The following is a 21,673-nucleotide window of genomic DNA, read 5'->3' on the forward strand; positions in this document are numbered from 1 at the left end:
ACAATCAATTACTTCATTGTATTTATTTCCCTCATGTAGGTGATTATGGGGTGCAAATCTAGCTAATTAGTGTTGTTTCATATGTGAGCATTGATTTCTAATAATAGGTAATATTTAAGAGTAAAATACTGTATTATATTTTAAATGTTTAAATTGAATTAACAGATAAGTTAATGCATGCAAAGTACTAAACACAATAAATGAAATCATTTCTAAGTCCAAATCTGTTTTTAAAATAATTCAATAAGTAATCTTTAAAGCAGAGCAATAAGATATATATATATATAAAGCTGAGTATACTGTATGTATGTGTGTGTATGAATCAAGACAAACCCTGTCTTATGAGGAAAGGTTGCAGGATTTGGGAATGTTTAGTTTGCAAAAGAGAAGACTGAGAGGAGACTTAATTGCTGTGTACAAATATCTAAAGGGCTGTCACATTGTAGAAGGATCAACTTTATTCTCATTTGCACAAGGAAAGACTAGAAGCAATGGGATGAAACTGAATGGAAGGAGACACAGATTAGATATTAGAAAAAACTTTTTGACAGTTAGAGTGATCAATGAGTGGAACAGGCTGCCACGAGAAGTGGTGAGTTCTCCTTCAATGGAAGTCTTCAAACAGAGGCTGGACAGACATCTGACTGGGATGATTTAGCGAATCCTGCTTTGAGCAGGGGGTTGGACCAGATGGCCCAGGAGGTCCCTTCCAACTCTACGATTCTATGATTCTATGATTCTATGATTCACTCCACATAGCCTCACCCACTGTTGGCTGGAGAGCGGGGTTGCAGAGGGAAAGTATGGGACTCAGGTGGAGAGTGGAGCTGCGAGAGAGAGCGGGACATGGATGGAGAGTGGGGCTGCAGAGGGATAGAGCAGGACAGTGGGTGGAGAGCGGGGCTGTGGAGGGAGAGAGTGAGACTGTGGAGGGAGAGAGTGGGGCTGTTGAAGGAGAGCAGGACACAAATGGAGAGCGGGACATGGATGGAGAGCGGGACACAGATGGAGAGCTGGACTGTGGATGCATAGAGTGGGACAGCACATGGAGAGTGGGGCTGTGGAAGGAGAGAGCAAGGTTGTGGAGGAAGAGAGTGGGGCTGTGGAGGGAGAGAGCGGAGCTGTGGAGGGAGAGCGGGACATGGATGTAGAGCGGGGATGGGGAGGGATAGAACAGGACAGCACATGGAGAGCGGGGCTGCAGAGGGAGAGAGCGAGACAGCGGGTGGAGAGCAGGGCTGCGGAAGGAAAGAGCGTGATGTCGGGTGGAGAGTGAGGCTATTAAGGGAGAGAGCGGAACCCACAGTTAGTTACTATGCCCGTGCAACGCATGGCTCTTTAGTTAGTAAGATAAAAAATAAAGCTTCACATCCTTGTAGATATAAGTAGATTTCAACTGCCACTAGGGGGAGCTTTGGAACTTACTGCATACTGTCTTCAATGTCTAAACAATGAATAAGCTCTAGGCTCCATCTAGTGGTGTCCACAGGCAATTAGAATTTTATCATTTAACTCTATGCAGGGTATCTTGAGTTTTATAACACAAAATAAAAATTAAGTGGTATGAAAGGACCTATGCTTTGAGCATACAGTAAAGTATATAGCAAATTGGCTTGGATATTTATTGCAGAGGATAATAAAACTTAACTTTTAATCACAAGTTTAAAACCTGTATAGTGAAAAATATGGTGCCATACATAAAATAATAGTGCCAGTGCAAAAGTGCCAATAAAAACAAGTTGCATGAGACGCCTTATTTTATCCAAATATAGAAGGAATATTTCTCTTTTTTGTGTCTATATGTGACCAGGTATTATTATTCCAGATGCATTAACCATATAACATCTCAACATATAAACCGACACTTTTTAGTTCTTACAGTATCCAATTTAGGAAACTATAACATTTCTTGTTTCCATTTCAAACCTTATAGAACAGTTATAGAGACAAGGCGAATCAATAAGGAGAAAATTAACTCTCCACCTCCAATATATCTATATTATAGCCGCATATTTTAGATCAAAATGAATCATAAAATACACTCATGGAGTACAGTATATTATATTGCCCTTTATTCCACAATATTACTACCTAATAAACCCTCTCATGGTGCAATATTATGACATTATACTCATCTCATGTGTATTAATCCTATACACCGATGCCTGTATATGCGCTCTTGTATGGGAGGCCCCCACTCTTAGCATATCCTATTGTCTGCATTCATCTGGGCGGCCTTTTTCATACACCGTTCTCCCAACGCGTTTCATCTATTCAGGACTCATCAGGGGAGTTTATGGAGTTCAATCAGACACATTCTGTAAATCCATGAACCCTTCCCTTCCAGACCAGGCATAACAAAGTGTATATCTTAAAGGTATTGTTGGGTGAAATTATCACCTATCCTCAGGATTAATGATAACTGATAGATGGCTCAGGGACGTCCTCTACCAATCACACGCATTGGGTAACTTTATCCCCATTATGATGGACCTGCCAGAAAAAGCCAAGTGCTGTGCTTGACAGTTCCATAGTAGACGAGTACTGTTCTGACTATTGGTGGGGTCCTAGTGGTCTCACCCCCATCCATCTATCAGTGATAACTTTTTTTACCAGTCCTTTAAATTCAGGAAGCTATTAGCCAGAATCTAACTTAATTTATTATAGACTTCCAGTGATATTAGCGATAGTACTTGTGTTGTCAATCTTATACTTGCAATCTTCCTTATCCATTATTCAGTATAATCCCAACCTAAAGGGGTTGTCCACTTTCAAGAAAGTGGATCTCAAATGCTGCAAAATAAATTAAGTAACAAACACACTAGGTTCTCCCCCATTCCCCTGGTTCATTGATTGTGACCCACCATTGCTATAGTCTCAGTGTTTGGATTGCAGCAGTGACATCACAACATCTCACAACTGCAGCCAGGCATTGAGCTCAGCGGCTATACTGCATTAGATAGGAAGAGCCACATAGCTCAGTGATTGGACACAGCAGTTAAGCAGGCTGTTGATGTGAGGCCTGCCGTTGCAGCCAAAATACTGTGTTTGTTATTTTAGGCATTTGTCATAATTTGGGGTGCACATTCCTGAAAGTGGACAACCTCTTTGTGGTATGTTGCTTGCTATGAAATGCAATGTAATATAATAATATGAGCTGGAGTAATATAAAGAAATAGGCCTGTGAGTGTAACGGGCACGCCACTCTTACACATCCATCTTGTTTTTACATTCTGTTTCTCATAAGCAATCTTCTCTCACACGAAATAAAGCTATTTGATCATTCATGAACTCTGATCCTTAACAAAAAGAGAAAAAAGAAGTGGAAACTTAATTATTTTTATCTCCTAGTTTTATAACCTTTAAAGAGTATTAAATAGTACATGCAAAAAAAGTCACTCATATTGGTTTTCCTCTGGGGAAAGTCTTTGATTTGAGAAACTTCTTTTATTAAAAATTGGTATTGCAAATAACATCTTTCATAACTATATGTAGACCTGTTAAATTTTTTTTTATTAAAACGGGAGTTTGGCCTGCTTTTTTTCAATCATTCTATGAGATATTAAACTGCATCAGCAGCAGCTGTAGGAAATAGAGGAAGGGATTTTCAAAGGGATTTGTGTCTCCCTGTCTCACTGCCTATAGTGATCATATTATCATAACTATCACACATAACAAAGCTCTAAATCTGGAATTCAGATAAACTAGTCGGATCTTTGAAATACAAAAATCCAAACATATGCTGTTACATTACTTGTCAGCACGAGCTTCTTTAACATGGATTTTGCAAAATGGAAGGAAGGTGATCAGCAGACTTTGTACACAACACACATTAAATATAAATTATTATCTCCCTCTGTTGACACAGACTAAAATTAAGGTGGGCGGGGGGCATTATTGTTAGTTTTTTTTTTTTTTACCCTCTGTTCTATAAAACAAGCATTCCAGAAACTAGAAAATCAAATGATCATCATAATACAAAAAGGTTAATGAGTGTGAGGTTAGAGGCTTGTTTAAAATGAATAATGGAGATTGCCGCAGTGGAGATAAGACCTTTACACTTCTATGCTCTTGGAGATACAACTCATTACCGAGTGCTTTGTTTAACATGGTAAGTGCCGACTGGCAAGTTCACTTTAAATATCTTGCCATTTCAGAAGAGAAAAGAGTTGTAACATAGATTGCTTGATGGGTTGATAGGGGCCTTAAAAGCGTTAGTAATATCTCATTACATCGCCAATATATTTGGGCTTCAAGGGAATGGATATTAACAATGAAATGCTAAACATTTTTTTGTCCTAAAGCTATCATTAAGTTGTCCTGAACTGCTTTATAAGCTAGTAAACACGTTATGTCCTGGAATAAAGTAACTGTAATACTGCCTTCTGCTGGACATCTCTAATTTATTACTTAAATGCACACATTCTTTTATGTGTGTGTAGTCTGCCAATATTCAGCATAAAAAGTATTGTTAATCTAACCATGATTACAGCTGCAGAAAGAGAAATGGAAGGATACTTTCAAATGTTTGAATATTAGATACATGATAGAAAGACAGACAGATACAGACAGGATAGATAGATAGATAGATAGATAGGTAGATAGATAGATAGATAGATAGATATGGGATAGATATGGGACAGATAGATAGACAGATAGATATGGGATGAATAGATAGATAGATAAATAAATGGATAGATAGATAAATATGAATAGTTGTCATAAAACTAGCAGTGAATTTTACTGAAAGCGAAAAAATATGTTTAATTATAAATAGACTTAAAATAAGTATATAAAAAATCAAAACAAAAGAACACAATAAGAGGATTTTTTCATCTGACTATCTGGTTTTGTTATTTACATGGTGCACATAGTGTTAGATTTTTTTTATTAATTAATAATTTATTTTGAATTAATAATAAAAGATAACACAAAAAAAAAAATTGATTCAGATATCGCACAGAACTTTTCCCCGATCTTCACTTGTTGAGACAGTGCATGTATCTATAGTGCCTGTAGCAGAATTAATTACTGATTGCATTCAGCAGCGTGGGAAAAATATTACACTTTGTTTTTCCTTTACAAGTCAAACTTTGGATACACTGCCTAAGGCAAAATTTTAAAGCACCCCTTATCATGAAAGAAGTAAAAATAAGCACTTGCGAGAATAGACAATTAAATAAGAACACAGGAAGGTTTGAAAAAAAAAAAATGAAACTGTAATTTCCCTGTAGATGTATGGGAAATGGTTAATAAGTGCATTAATGTTATAAAACATTGCTTTATTATGTATGCATTTGATTATGAATACATTGTTCACTTCTGTTTGACACTATTAATAATTCATAACTTCGTCAGCAGATAAAAAAAATGAGTTATTTTGTAGCAGGTTTGATCTACACTTACCATGAATAACATATGATTACTAAAAATAAAGGTAAAAATAATAATTAAGTGTATAATAATAAAAATAGTTATTATTAGAAGTTTTTATTATTCTGTTAAAATAATGTTACTATATGTTCCAATTCTAATAAAAGTGATATAAATGCAAATAAAAGGAAATCTGGGAAGATTTTAAAACTAAAATAATTTTTAAAATATAATTGAGACAGACGCTGAATCTCATCTCCATTTTTGTCTTCCGCCCATTTTATATACTGTGTATATATATATATATATATATATTTATTTAACTAATTTAATTTCTATATGCCATCTGCTATAATTATAAATAACAAAATAGTTCTGAACAAGGTTGTGCCCATCCAGAATCCACAAATTATTATTCAGTAGCTACAAACTGAATTGCATACTTTATCATGTTTATGATGAATTGTAACTTAAATGCAGAATTTTCATTCCTGACACAATGCTTCTTATGTACGTCCTGTCCTTAATGGACACATTTATTGCTATTTATTATACAGCATGTAGGTGTGATTTCGGTAAATGATTTTTTTTTTATCATATGTGTATACCAAATTTTTGTAATTTATGTGTTTGATTCAGAAATGGGATTTTTTTTTTATTTAAAGAAAGTATGTTGTGAACTATAAATTAATTTTTTTAATTTACTATTTACTATTGCAAGCAAAATGAGGTTGCAAAACTTACTGCTTTTTGAAGGATTAATTCAATTTTTTTTTACATCTCACTCTTTTAACAATTATCAGTTCCTCTTTCTATTTCTCTTATTAGTTAAATGAAAACACATATATATATATATACATATATATATATTTATGTTAGTTTTTTTGCATCTAACTATTTATTTATCTTTTTTACTTATTATATGAATGAATTCCCACAAGAAAATAAAATAAAAGTTCTTTGAAAAGTAACAGGTACTGACATGCTATGATCTTTCCTAATTGAGCCGTCAAGCATAATTCCCACATCTGATATTTGATAAACGTGAGCCATATGACACTGCAGACACATTATCCAGACATTTTATTGACAGTTCAGAATATTTGTAAAGGTTAAAAATATAGTTTATGCGTATATCTGGTATGCCCCTTTAACATGATCTAAAATGCAAAGAAGCAACTAAGGAAATGATGTGATATATTTTACATATTTAAGTAACTGCAAAAGTAACTGTTCCAACAAAATTTAATAGGAGAGAACCTGTAAATTGGTACACAGTTTATATAACTTTATCACAAGAAAAACATTTAAAGTCAACACATATTTTTATGTATTTCATTGCTGTTTTTAATTTAGAGTAATTATGACCTGGATTAAATGTCAAACTTTAATGAGTTACAGAATGTATTAAATTTGTCCAACAACAAATTATCACACAAGGAAATAATCCAAATGTACCACAACTTATTAAGCCATAATATAATGTAATATAATTAGTGTAATAAAAGTAACCCCTGAATAACCTTACCTAAAGCTCCGATGTGAAACTGAAACGCGATTGACATTTGTAAGTTTTGAAGGTTTTTTTCTCACATCATTTGATAAATTTTACTTGTTTACCACTCTTTTCTTTCTGAAGTTCTCAGTTGGCTTTCATAAACCTTAGTTGACCTCAATTTCCACATATAATGTCTTCAAAAGAATTGTTCATTTTTGTTGTTGTGTTAACACCTTATATGACCCTTTCTGGTTCTTATTTCCATAGCCCACTCTGTAGCAGCCGAAACACGTCTTTCATTTCTATTGCTTATGTTTTCATGTTTGATATGTGCTATTCTAAGAAAGATCCAATGATGATTTCTAAAAGAAATGTAAAGTGAGTGAAAGCTTAGCTTCCTAGTTTTTGCACTTGAAGGCAACGGGAAAGTTGCAGTTGCCGATCCTGGACATCGCAGTAACGAAGATTGGGTAGACAGGTATTGTTAAACAGTCAGTTTCAGGTTTGCCTTGAATAACAGAAACACTTTTTTTGCACCACGTCTTAAAGCTTCTAGGATGAAACGAGTTGTGACATAGCAGTGAAGATTAAATTTGTAACAGATACAACCACGCTAAAGAACTGGCTTATGATTTCACAGTGGTATTACCAGACTTAGTACAGTATTTAAGTGGATGGAATGAAAACCCGTTACTAGAGGCTCCTTTTTATATTAGAGTACTGTAATATCTTTGAAAGGCCAAAGCAGCAATTGGGTTTTATGCCTATACTTTTCTTTTTATGACCATTTTATTTTGTAATAAGTAAAGCACACCATTTTCATTAGCTTATTGCGGTCTGCCTTTTATCGTTTTGATTTGTCCCACATCAACTTTCTTTGTATATCAGCACCCGGTAGTATGCCCTAGTTGTGAATCCTATGACCTCCGTAGCTCTTGGTTGTGTGAACATACATTAAATAATAATAATCATATGGATCTTTAGTTTATTGGATATCACTGAAATAAAAGCAATTATGAACCTGATTTCTGTTGGTGCTAAAGCCTTTCTGTTTGGATTGGAATATTTGAAGGAATATTATAAAAAAAGTCACTAGAATATTTTTCTAGATATATTATTTGTAGCTGTATAATTAATATATTTGTATTTATTATGATTGCTTTTATACCACCAACATATATCCTAGAGCATAACAGATATTTTTCATTGTTGTTTTTATTGGGGCTTACAATCTATATTCACTATCAAAATGTCTTTGGCGTATGGGCGTATGGGAGGAAATCAAAGTACGTAGAGGAAACCCATACAAAAAAATAGAGAAAATGCAAAAGCATTGCTTACCACTGAGCCTCTGAGTGACTGTGATTCGCATTTCATTATTAGAAAGTAAGAACATCTTAATGCTTGGGTCACATGTTGCAGATACAGCCCCTTTAGCAGTGGCAACTAGATTGAATTAATTAAAAAATAATTTATGTAAATGTAGTGATTTTATTGAAAGCATAATGGATGAACTGGGTGCTGGTCACATCAACCGATGTTCAAGAGTTTGAAATCATTTTTCTCCTTTCAATCAGTTAGAAAATAACTTTTGTCTTTCTCACTGCATAGCAGTAGGCACGTTCAGAGAAGTATGCTATATTAAACTATCAGGAATTGCTGTTCAAGGATGTGCAAGTTTTGCAAAGCCATTGGTAACTACCAAAAATACTACAATGATTTTTTTTCTAAATGGACCTTAGAGGTTTACCGTACATTTCCAGTAAGATGACAATGTCATAAAAAAGGTACAAAAATAACTGCACAAGAAAAGAAAAATCTTTAACCAACATGACTGATTCCTTGGTTTGCTGATTATATATTTTAAGTACCCATATGGAAAAAAGTGATTGGATTAAGAATTACTCATGTCTACATCATTTAAGAAGCACTCCCATTATTTTTTACCCTAAATATGAGTAGATGTTAGAGTAGTGTAGTGTCAGAACCTCTGGATCTCGCTGCTCTCTATGTGACCCGGAAGTGGCTTTTATAATGTAAGTTTATGGAGCGTCAGAACTAGACTGCACAGGTTTACATTACTAAATATACTTCCGTCTCACACATAGAGAAAGTCAATCAGCTGCACTCAGGTAGATGCAAAGTGAACAAGAAGTTACACCACAATCAAAATAATGCAAGATTGGTGAGCAAAAAATACACTATACGTTAAATAGTGAGTAACGTTTCAACCTTGTCAGGGTCTTTTTCAAACATCACTATACTTAACTGTAGGCTGGGAAGTTTTACTAATGCTCTTAAGATAGGGGGAGGAAGGGGACTGAACTTTGTTGCTGTTTTGGGTGCTGCCACAGTGCTCCCAAGGCAGGGGGAAGAGGCTGGGATGAGAGTCCTGGTGGCCTAGTGGTATTGCACAACAGTGTGGTAGATTGGTGGTGGTGTTGACATAGAGTGCAGTGCAATCTGGAGATTCTACGTTGCCGCCACATGATGTAGAAGATTACTTTAATGGTGCGTGATACTGGAGGACATGACGATCAGTGATTATATTAGAACAGTGACTGTACACTACATCAACATGTATGTAGGTTTAAGAGAAAAAAGTTAATGAATTTAAATAATATAAGCATTCATTTTTTATTTTCTTTTAAAGTATCTTTAAAACATCAAATGAAGGAAGCTTACATTTTCGGACAACAGAAGGAGAGTTAGTCAATATACAGTAATATAAAATAGCATCTGTATTTCAGTAAATTCAGTTATGCCAAGTAGGGATTACTACTTTCCAGGCAATATCTGGGAGCTCTATTTGATGAACAGCTAAATCAGAATTTGGAATTAATAAAATAGATAGATAACTAGAATAATAAGCCTAAGTAATAATAGAAATGATAATGATAGTAAAGATGTTGTTGACTTTGCTGGTAATGAAATACGAAGTCCTTTGTAGTTCTCCACAAAACCTGGTAGCAATCAAATGGTTTTGTCAAACTTTTGAACATAAAGTTAAATAATATGACAGAAAGTTTTTTTGCTGTCTTGTAAGTTGCTTACATGCCTGTAAGTAACAAGCCATGACAATGTATACCAACTTCTCTTCCCTACATGATCACTATGCTCACATTGCAGGAGAACTCATGTGTAAGTAGTAACAGAAAAGGTAGACACGGTGGTATCCATGATACCTAAACTTTAGAGAACCACTATTTTCCAAGTCACACACTAAGACAGTCTGGATAATCCCACAGATACTGCATTTCTTAGAAAAATTGGTCTCATTTAAAAAAACTTCCCATTTTTGAAGAGTAATGAAGAATATTTGTAATTGTGGAGAAGAGAAAAAACGTTTTGTTGTTTTCTGTTTTTTTGCGTTTATTTTTATGTTCGTCTGTAAGCTTTGATACGAGATAAATTAGTAAAACAGAAAACAGTCACATTTCCTTTGAAGATATACTGCTTTAATTTAACTTTCCAAACGTTTTATCACAAAAGAAACTGCTACAAATTCACAATAAAAAAGCTTAAAAAAGCTTCAGTTTTTTTGTGTACAGTTTACAGCTCTCTGATTTGTGACCCTGATATGGATTTGACTGTATGCTATAAAATATATTAAGTCTATGGCTTGAATTGGAATTAAGGCTACAGGTTGTGACATGCAAAGTTCTGCCAATTAATTGAAAAAATACAACTCAGTAGGTTTTTTTTAACCATAGGAGCTGGAGCTCTGCTTCTGACCTCAGAGATCTCTAAACATTACAAACATTCAGTGATTCCGACCATGACTAATTAATATAAGAAGCATAATGATTACATTTAGTATTACCAACCTGCCCTCTGTTTAGGGACTACATGGTTGCAAGGTAAAATATAGTGGTTTGGTGAAACAGAGGGTGACTGATATATCTGGCTCTGTTACTCTAGAGGTCTGGCTGGGCTGTGGCAGTGCATCTAATGAAGTGATCTGATATCAGTCTGAGAATCACATTTTAACTTACTAAACTAAACAGAAGTCTCTATTTTTCAATTCCATTTTACCCTTCTGAAATAAACAGAAGTCTTTATTCTATAGCTGAGGCACTTCTAAGAGTTCAGCCAACATTTAATAAGGAATGGAAATCAAAATAAAAATATAAACAAAGAGTACAGCTTTCATCAATACCCTACTATGTATTTGGTATCAATACTGCTAACTTGGCAAGAAGGAACAACCTAAAGGAAAACTGTCATGTAAAAAACACTATAAAGCTGCAGATATGGAGTTAATATTCAGGTTAATAGCATTCTGAAGTAAATCATAATTGTATAGATAAGGCCTAGATTAACTTTGACAACCAACCAAAAACAAAAAGTTAGACCCCTAAAATTAACTTTTATTAATATTTAAATGTGTATAGGACTAAGCATTCTAAAAACATGTATATCAAACAGAGATACTATATGGTATATATGTGGTATACTGGTTTAATCTTAGTATGGCCAGGAAGCAGTAAACATGGACCTGTCAAGTCCCTTCTTTCTCTCCCTTCCTAACCACGGAGGTTGGTCCCCTAATTTGTACTGTGTGGCACCCCCAGTCTACAGGTTAAAAGGAAGATGGTGTTGTATATGGTGGAACATGCACCAGGACTCTGCACACAGCACTGTCTAGCCACATGGAGAGAGATTGATGTCTCCCATCGGTCCTCTCATGAACCCTGGATGAAGCTGGGGGAAACGTCGGGACAACCAATGATGGACTACAATGATAAGTGTAATTTCTCTATTTTAATGATAACATACTTTTGGTGTAGTTGCTGCAAGAATTGAGACTGATACAGGCAGCCTTCTTGCCATGAATAAACTGAAGTAATCAGGGATAGCTTTATTTGTATACACTTGTTCTCTTGGGAATTTAACCAGTGGGATTCTTTTGTCTTTTTTCTTTTGGGATTTTTTTGAGGATTTTACTGATGAATAGTGGAATTTTGGATTTGGGAGATTGCCTTGATATATTCGTTGAAGGCTATTGGCCTCTCATGTCGCTTCCAATTGTTGCTTAATTACATATGGTTGTGGGTATATGCCTTTAAATGCTAATCATGCAAACAGAATCTGGTTGTATTCCACTATTGTTCAATTTGTCAAACTGAACTTTGAGATACATATACAGTCATGGCCAAAAGTATTGACACCCCTGCAATTCTGTCAGATAATATTCAGTTTCTTCCTGAAAATGATTGCAAACACAAATTCTTTGGTATTATTATCTTCATTTAATTTGTCTTAAATGAAAAAACACAAAAGAGAATGAAGCAAAAAGCAAAACATTGATCATTTCACACAAAACTCCAAAAATAGGCCGGACAAAAGTATTGGCACCCTCAGCCTAATACTTGGTTGCACAACCTTTAGCCAAAATAACTGCGACCAACTGCTTCCGGTAACCATCAATGAGTTTCTTACAATGCTCTGCTGGAATTTTAGACCATTCTTCTTTGGCAAACTACTCCAGGTCCCTGATATTTGAAGGGTGCCTTCTCCAAACTGCCATTTTTAGATCTCTCCACAGGTGTTCTATGGGATTCAGGTCTGGACTCATTGCTGGCCACCTTAGAAGTCTCCAGTGCTTTCTCTCAAACCATTTTCTAGTGCTTTTTGAAGTGTGTTTTGGGTTATTGTCCTACTGGAAGACCCATGACCTCTGAGGTAGACCCAGCTTTCTCACACTGGGCCCTAAATTATGCTGCAAAATTTGTTGGTAGTCTTCTGACTTCATAATGCCATGCACACGGTCAAGCAGTCCAGTGCCAGAGGCAGCAAAGCAACCCCAAAACATCAGGGAACCTCTGCCATGTTTGACTGTAGGGACCGTGTACTTTTCTTTGAATGCCTCTTTTTTCTCCTGTTAACTCTATTGTTGATGCTTTTGCCCTAAAAGCTCTACTTTTGTCTCATCTGACCAGAGAACATTCTTCCAAAATGTTTTAGGCTTTTTCAGGTAAGTTTTGGCAAACTCCAGCCTGGCTTTTTTATGTCTCGGGGTAAGAAGTGGAGTCTTCCTGGGTCTCCTACCATACAGTCCCTTTTCATTCAGATGCCGACGGATAGTACGGGTTGACACCGTTGTACCCTCGGACTGCAGGGCAGCTTGAACTTGTTTGGATGTTAGTGGAGGTTCTTTATCCAACATCCGCACAATCTTGCATTGAAATCTCTTGTCAATTTTTTCTTTTCTGGCCACATCTAGAGAGGTTAGCCACAGTGCCATGGGCTTTAAACTTCTTGATGACACTGAGCACGGTAGACACAGGAACATTCAGGTCTTTGGAGATGGACTTGTAGCCTTGATATTGCTCATGCTTTCTCACAATTTGGTTTCTCAAGTCCTCAGACAGTTCTTTGGTCTTCTTTCTTTTCTCCATGCTCAATGTGGTACACACAAGGACACAGGACAGAGGTTGAGTCAACTTTAATCCATGTCAACTGGCTGCAAGTGTGATTTAGTTATTGCCAACACCTGTTAGGTGCCACAGGTAAGTTATAGGTGCTGTTAATTACACAAATTAGAGAAGCATCACATGATTTTTCGAACAGTGCCAATACTTTTGTCCACCCTCTTTGTTATGTTTGGTGTGGAATTATATCCAATTTAGCTTTAGGACAATTCTTTTTGTGTTTTTTCATTTAAGACAAATTAAATGAAGATAATAATAACAAAGAATTTGTGTTTGCAATCATTTTCAGGATGAAACTGAGTATTATCTGACAGAATTGCAGGGGTGTCAATACTTTTGGCCATGACTGTATTTTTTTCTATCTTTCTCACTCTCTCTATTCTGTCTGTGTTTTGGGATAGGGTTTAACAGGTTTATAAGGGATACTGATATTTAGTGGGGGCACCACACAGTACAAATTAGGGTGCTAACCTCCACAGCCAGGAAGGGAGAGAAAGAAGGGACATTAAAGGACTTGACAGGTCCATGTATACTGCTTCCTGGCGATACTAAGATTAACCCTGCATATACCCTATAGTATCTCTGTTTGATATACATGTTTTTAGATTGATTAGTTCTATATGCTTTTAAATATCAATAATAGTTTTTAGGGGTCTAACTTTTTGTTACTTGGTTGGTTATCATAATAGTGTTCTGAACCTGCCCGGGGGGAATAAAGTTAATTTCCTCCCGTCAACGGGGCTCTCAGTTTGGGCATTGGGCATTTTCAGAATGCTACTATCTGGCAAATTAACCCCATATCTGCAGGTTAATAGCATTTTTCTGATATGACAGGTTCCCTCTAATAATAAGATTGTATTATCTATTATTCTATTATTAGACAATCAATTCACCAGTGTTGGACACTTTCTACAAGCTTCTTATATAAAAATGTTTTCATTTGCTAGAACAAGAGGGCTGGACTGGCACAAAAATGGACCAGAGAATTCTATTTCATATTTCATATTTGTTCTGTCTCTGAATTTATAATGGGTCAAGTGAAAATAGATTTCATGAGATCCATGAAATCTAGCAGAGAGAGTCCATCCACATTTGATGGTGACAGGAGGGTGTCACTAGCTCCTTAGGTTTATTACTCTTTTTATTTATATCACCTATCCTATTTGTTAGAGAACAATTAGAATGTGATGATAAAGCAAAATGAACCTCTGACACTGAGTTTATACACACACACACACACACACACACACACAGAAAGATCTTAATGATGGTGAAAGTAGTCCAAATTTGCTTTCCACACATAGACATTTTGTTAGGATATAACCAATTCTCATCTACATAATTTCATATCTTCTCAAAAAATTCATTATAATTTCATGCCTTCCATTCACCCACCCCCAATTCATTCAAATAAAAATAAAATATTTACTTTTCCAGATGATTTCCAGATGATTAGCCATAAGGCTAAATTCACAAACTGAAGATGTTTTTAAGGCCAATCTGAGGCAAATCGTTTTCAAAATCAGCATGAGTTTCCCGCTGGTTTTAACATTTTGCATTTCTCCTAAAGTATTGCAGAAGATTATCTCTGCAATGAAAATCATGACAGAATTGTTTTGATGCTGATAATGTGCAATATTCCTTGAATTCCACACTGAGTTTTTTTATGAATATCCCGCAAACAAGAATTGAAAGACTGTTGTCTGGCTACAAAGAGCATTTACAATCTGTGATAATTGCAATACAGGGTGCTACCAGATACTAAACATGCAGGGTGCCCAAACTTTGGAAAGACCAATTTTCCTTTTTGTAAGTTTTAAAATTATAAAATGACAAGGAAATGTATCATCTTTAACCCGTTAGTGACTGAACCAATTTGGTACTTAATGACCAAGCCAATTTTTACTATTCTGACCACTGTCACTTTATGAGGTTATAGCTCTGGAACTTTTCAACTGATCCCACTGATTCTGAGACTGTTTTTTCATGACATATTGTACTTCATGGTACTTGACATATTGTACTTCATGGAAGTGGTAAAATTTCTTTGAAATAACTCGTGTTTATTTATGAAAAAAGTGGAAATTTGGCAAAAATTTTGAAAATTTTGCAATTTTCAAACTTTTTATTTTTGTACTCTTAACTTTTTATTTTCACAAGGGTATCAGGAGAAAATGGACCACAAAATTTGTTGTGCAATTTTTTCTGAGTACGATGATGCACCATATATGGGGAAAAGCTACTGTTTGGGTGCATGAAGGGAAGGAGCACCGTTTGACTTTTTGAACGCAAAATTGGCTGGAATCAATGATGGCACTATGTTGCGTTTGGAGACCCCTGATGTCTCTAAACAGTGGAAACCCCAATTCTAACTACAACCCCAACCCCAATACACCCCTAACTCTAATCCCAACCCTAACCATAACCCTATCCAGAACCCTAACCCCAACTCACCTCCAACCTTAATCCCAACCCTAACCATAACCCTAACCACAAAAATAACCCTAACCATAATCCCAACCATAGCCTAACCCTAGCTTTAGCCCCAACCCTAACTTTAGCCTCAACCCTAACCCTAACTTTAGCCCAACTCCCTTTAGCCCAACTCTAACCCTAATGGAAATAGATTTTTTTTAATTTTATTATTTTTAGCTAACCTAGGGGGTGATAAAGGGGTATGATTAACTTTTTTATTTTGATAACTGTGAAAGGGTCTATCACAGTGATCAAAATGAACCAATAGAAAAAATGTCCTATTGTTGCCAGGTGCCAGCCCACCATTTTCTCCTGGAAGAGGATAATGGTGGCCCGGGGGACTTCACAGACTTCATGGGGGGTTGCAGTGACAACGGAGATACTGGGGGATCGGAGGACCCTATTTCTCTCTCCTCTGATGTGCGATCATATCAGAGGAGAAATTAAATGGAATATATGACTTTTTTTGCGGTTGACGTTATACTGTTATTAACGGCAATCGCAACACCGTAGTCGGTAAAAACTGAACCAAATCATGTTCTCTGGGGTCTCAGCTACCCCAGATATCCAAGACCCTGGAGAAATTCCAACTTTGGGAGGTGCTATACCCTCATTCTTCAGAGCCGTTAAAAAGCGGCGCTGTGGCACAAGTACCCTTAACTGCCGCCACCGTTAAAAGGGGTATCGGTGGTCATTAAGGGGTTAACTTTAGGCCTTTTAGGGATCATTTCATCGTAAACTTGCTTAACTGTTCACAATATAATATATATTTTTCTTTAGTTAAACTTTTCTATTTTGCTGTGTTGCACGGTTATTTGGCATATTAATGACCAATTCTAGTGAATTCAGAAAATTTATAATAAATCAGCACAATTTACCCAGGCAAAATTGACATGCATAGATTGAACAATCCACAAAAAAGAAAATTTCCTGCCTGAAAAAATGCATCATGTCTGAATGTATATTAATGGTCCTATCCCCATTTCTTGTACTATAAATTACTGCTTCTTTGTGGTGTTGAACCTGCATGAAAATCCACAGTATATCCAGGCTATGTGAATTCACACTTACAATGAAAACACTTTATAATTCTAGTTTTCAAAGATGCTGATATATCTGCTATCCATTCTGGATTTTGAAGTAATTCTGCACAGATCACAGTTTTAGTTACAAAACAGTCTTTTTGTGTACAAAGAAAAGCCTGTTATGACTAGTCAGCCCTGTTATTTAGTCCTGCTATTTCCTGCCTTTGTTTTGCTCTTGACCAAAAACCTACGCAATCTAAACAATTAAGAAGAGATTTTATTTCTTATACAGTTATTTCTTTTTCTTTTTTTCTCGGATTACACAAAAGTCAGATGTTTGTGTAAAGAAACTATAGCGATTTTACTATATCCAAGTACTTTAGAATCGGATATAACCGAAGGAAGTTTTTCCCTCAATAAATCCTCCAAAGTATTGTTGAAATTCTTTTTGAAGGAAGCGATCATAATCAACTGGTGATAAAGTAGCCATAATGTACTTCTTCGGGTCTGAAAAGTTTGATGTTACAATCCAGTAGATATAAAAAATATCAGCTGTGCCATTTTCAGCCGGATTTAGTTACACTTTGCCCTTTTTTATTTGGTGCTTTTATGAGCAGTTGCTTGACAATAACAGATATGGCTGCTTAATATGGCCGATCCTTTGTACAATTGGCGCTACAATACTGGCATTTTTAGCTCATGGGTAACTATGCAGACAGTAGTTTCCAACTGAGACAGATTTTTATTGCTTGGCATTTTTATGGCTTGAAATGATGTTTCCATTAAATGTTTTCTAAGATGCCCTCCTCTTCTATGACCGAATAGTTTTTAAGATGCTTTGCAGGCTTGTTTCATGGTAGATTGTATTTAATGTTGCAATGAAGATGTCGACATGGAAAATTATATCATACAGAGTTTTGTAGTAGAATTCCTTTGTGGGATGATTGAATAGGAAAAAAAGATAAAAAAGCAGCATTTACCGACATTCAAGACATCTGTGTTTTGTATATATTCAAAATTTGTGTCAGTTACTTTTCTTCTTGTTGCCTCTCATATTGTTGTCACACTAAATGGTTTATTACCCTTCAAATGGTTGTCTTGCAAGTATAAAGTTTTAATAAAAAGCTCAGAACAAGTTGAAAAAAATAAAAGAAGAAATACTTGCATCTCACTGATCATTCTTCTGCTCTTGTTCCAATGCTAAACAATGCCCTGCCCATTCTGAGCCACTTGTAAGGATTGTTTCCTTGATGGGCAACCCTTTTAATATTCTATACAGGGAATTACAGTGGGTACGGAAAGTATTCAGACCCCTGTAAATTTTTCACTCTTTGTTTCATTGCAGCCATTTGGTAAATTCAAAAAAGTTCATTTTTTTCTCATTAATGTACACTGTGCACCCCATCTTGATGGAAAAAAACAGAACTTTAGAAATGTTTGCAAATTTATTGATAAAGAAAACCAAAATCTCACATGGTCATAAGTATTCAGACCCTTTGTTCAGTATTGAGTAGAAGCACCTTTTTGAGCTAATACAGTCATGAGTCTTCTTGGGAATGATGCAACAAATTTTTCACACCTGGATTTGGGGATCCTCTGCCATTCTTCCTTGCAGATCCTCTACAGTTCAGTCAGGTTGGAAGGTGAATGTTGGTGAACAGCCATTCTCAGGACTCTCCAGAGATGCTAAATTGGGTTTACGACAGGGCTCTGGCTGGACCAGTCAAGAATGGTCACTTTCCATACCCACTGTATTTACCTCAAAATTTGCATATGCTGCTAAAGTCTCCTTCAGACTATGCAGACTTTATAAAAAGAGTGCTCAGACATAAATCCATTTTCTCACACATGAGAGAAGCACTAAAACCTATTGTGGATTAATTAAAGTGTGTAAGGATACGGGCAGATGACCATATTCTCGGTCTGAGTGAGATCTGACAAAACATTGAATTGCACCTGGACTAATGTTATTCTATGGGGCCGTGGACATGCCCGATATTTTTCTTAGAGTCTGTTTAAGGAAGAAAATAACAGAATGTGTGATTTACATCCTATGCTTGGATCGCACTCGACCATGCAAGTCAAAGAGTCCGTGGAAAAAATCTTGGATGACATCTGAATACGGTCTGATTTTTATGGACTGACATAATGGATAACATGGAGAAATGTTTTTTCCCATCTTCTCATCTGAGAAAAATGGGTCATACCATTATCAAATTTTGATCAAACTCTAATCATAGTGTGATCAGCATAATCAGCCCCTTTCTCTCGGATGAGGGAAAATATGATAGTGCTACTCTAGTTTAAAGAGGCAAAAATACAGGTAGATCATAGGCATTTCATGCATAAAATGAAAAAGTGAATTCAAGAGTCATTGCTGGAAGGAAGGAAGACCACTTACAAAAAGTAACCCACTGAGCCACCATGCTGCCCAGAAACATGTTATTTTTAATTATTACAGGCTTTAATTGAAGAATGACATCTAGCAGACTGCATGCACATTGTGAAGTTTTGTATCATTTTTTAAATACAATAAAAAAGAAATCTTGAAAAATGCACGTTTTTATAATAAACATGCATTTTTTTAATGCTTTCCTTACTATTTACACATTTTCAACAATTTTTCCACCTGTGGAGGTAATACCATACATGTAATTTTGATGTAGTTTTTAATCCCTCTCACCAAAATGTGCAATAATTCTTATATTATTCAATTTACTGTATAGTACTTGCAATGGGTTAAAAAAGTAACATAACATAGTAACATAGTTTTGAAGGCTGAAGGAAGACCTTATGTCAATCTAGTTCAGCCTATTTTTAGTGCAGCTGTTCTGCATTATTGATCCTGGGGAAGGCAAAAAACCCACAGAGTAGAAGCCAATTTTCTCCATAGGGAAAAAAATTCCTTCTCCTAAGCTGGGTCAACCATCTACCTATAATATTCTGTTATTCGTAACCTTCTGTACTGTTACTCACAAGAAAAGCATCCATTCCTTTCTTAATTTCATTCAGTGAGTTGGCCATCACCCCTTCCTCAGGAAGAGAATTCCAGAGCCTTACTGCTCTAACCGTGAAGAACCCTCTTCTATGCTGGTGCAGAAATTGTCTTTCCTCCAAACGAAGAGAATGCCCCCTTGTTCTTGTCACAGTCCTTGGTACAAACAGTTCATTGGAGAGATCTCTGTATTGCCCTCTGTACATCAAGCATACGTCAAAAAAGAAGCATGCGTTTTTCTCAAATTCACAAAAATGTGGCAAAAGCAGGATCATTTACAACATCATATCTCATGGTGTTAATTTAAGATAATAGAATCAACTTTTTAGGCTATGCTAGAAACTGTTGGCACACTTGCAATTTATCCAGGAAATGAAGTAAATCTCCTATAACATTATTGCAATTACAATGTTTTGTTATATACATGTTGATTTCCTTTATGTGTATTGGAATAGCAAAAAAATACAGAGAAAAAAAGCACATTGGACATATTTTCACACAAAACCCCCAAAATTGGCAGAGTAGAATTATTGACACCTTTCCAAAAATGTAACTAGACAACTTTGTTTCAAGCATATGATGCTCCTTCAAAATCACCTGTGGCAAATGTCAGGTGTGGACAACATGAAAATCACACCTGAAACCATATATAAAAGGGAAAAATTGATGCAATCTTCGCACTGTGTGCCTGTATGTACCTCATTAAGCATGGAGAACAGAAAGAATAGAAGAGAACTATCTGAGGACTTGAGAACCAACATTGCTGAAAATATCAATAATCTCAAGGTTACAAGTTCATCTCCAGAGATCTTGATGGTGCGCAACAGAATCAAAAAGTTTACAACCCATGGCACTGTAACTATAATCTCCCTGAATGTGGACGGCAGAGAAAAAATGATGAAAGGTCAGGATATTCAGGATAGTGGATAACCAGCCCCAATCAAGTTCCAAAGAAATTCAAGCTGTACTTCAGGCTTAGGGTACATCAGTGTCAACACAAACTATACATCGACATTTGAATGAAATTAAACACTATGGCAGGAGATTCAGAAGGACCCCACTGCTGACACAAAGACATAAAAATGCTAGCTTGTAGCTTGCCAAAATGTAGATGCGTAAGCCAAGACAGACCAAGATAGAGTTTTTTGAGGCCTACAAACAAAAGAACACAGTATCTACAGTCAAATATAGTGAAGGTTCAAAGTTGTATTGACACCTCAGGCACTGGGTTCTTTGATTGTGTGCAAGTAATCATGAAATCTGAAGATTTCCAAAGGATTTGGGATCGCAATGTAGTACCCAGTGTCAGAAAGCTGGGTTTACGTCATAGGTCATGGGTGTTCTAGCAATGACCCTAAACATACTTCAAGAAGCCCCCAGAAATGGATGGAAACAAAGTGCCGGAAAGTTCTGAAGTGGCCAACAATGAGTCTGGCTCTAAATCCCAACACCTGTGGAATGATCTTAAAATTGTTGTTGGGAGAAAGAGTGGTCAAAAAGTTCAGTTGAAAGTTGTAAGAAGCTTGTTGATGGTTATAGGAAGGGATTGATTGCAGTTATTTATTCCAAATGGTGTGCAACCAAATATTAAGGTGATGTGCCAACAATTTTGTCAGCCCATTTTTGCGGGGTTTATGTGAACAAATGTTCAATTTGCCTTTTTTCTAGTTTTTTTTAGTCTGTTTTGTGCTGTTTCAAATACACACAAAGAAAATAAGCATGTGCATAAGAAAGCATGTGTAATTGCAATAATTTTCTGGGAGAAAGACTTCATTTTCTGGAATAATTTTCAGGTTGCAAACACTTTCAGCCATGACTGTCGAACAATTACTTTTCACATCTACTGAAATCCAATGAGAGAGGGGGTACTCCT

The sequence above is a fragment of the Dendrobates tinctorius genome, unplaced genomic scaffold (assembly GCF_039654945.1).
Source record: "Dendrobates tinctorius isolate UK_male_01 unplaced genomic scaffold, ASM3965494v1 ptg000030l, whole genome shotgun sequence".
Classification (NCBI taxonomy): Eukaryota; Metazoa; Chordata; class Amphibia; order Anura; family Dendrobatidae; genus Dendrobates; species Dendrobates tinctorius.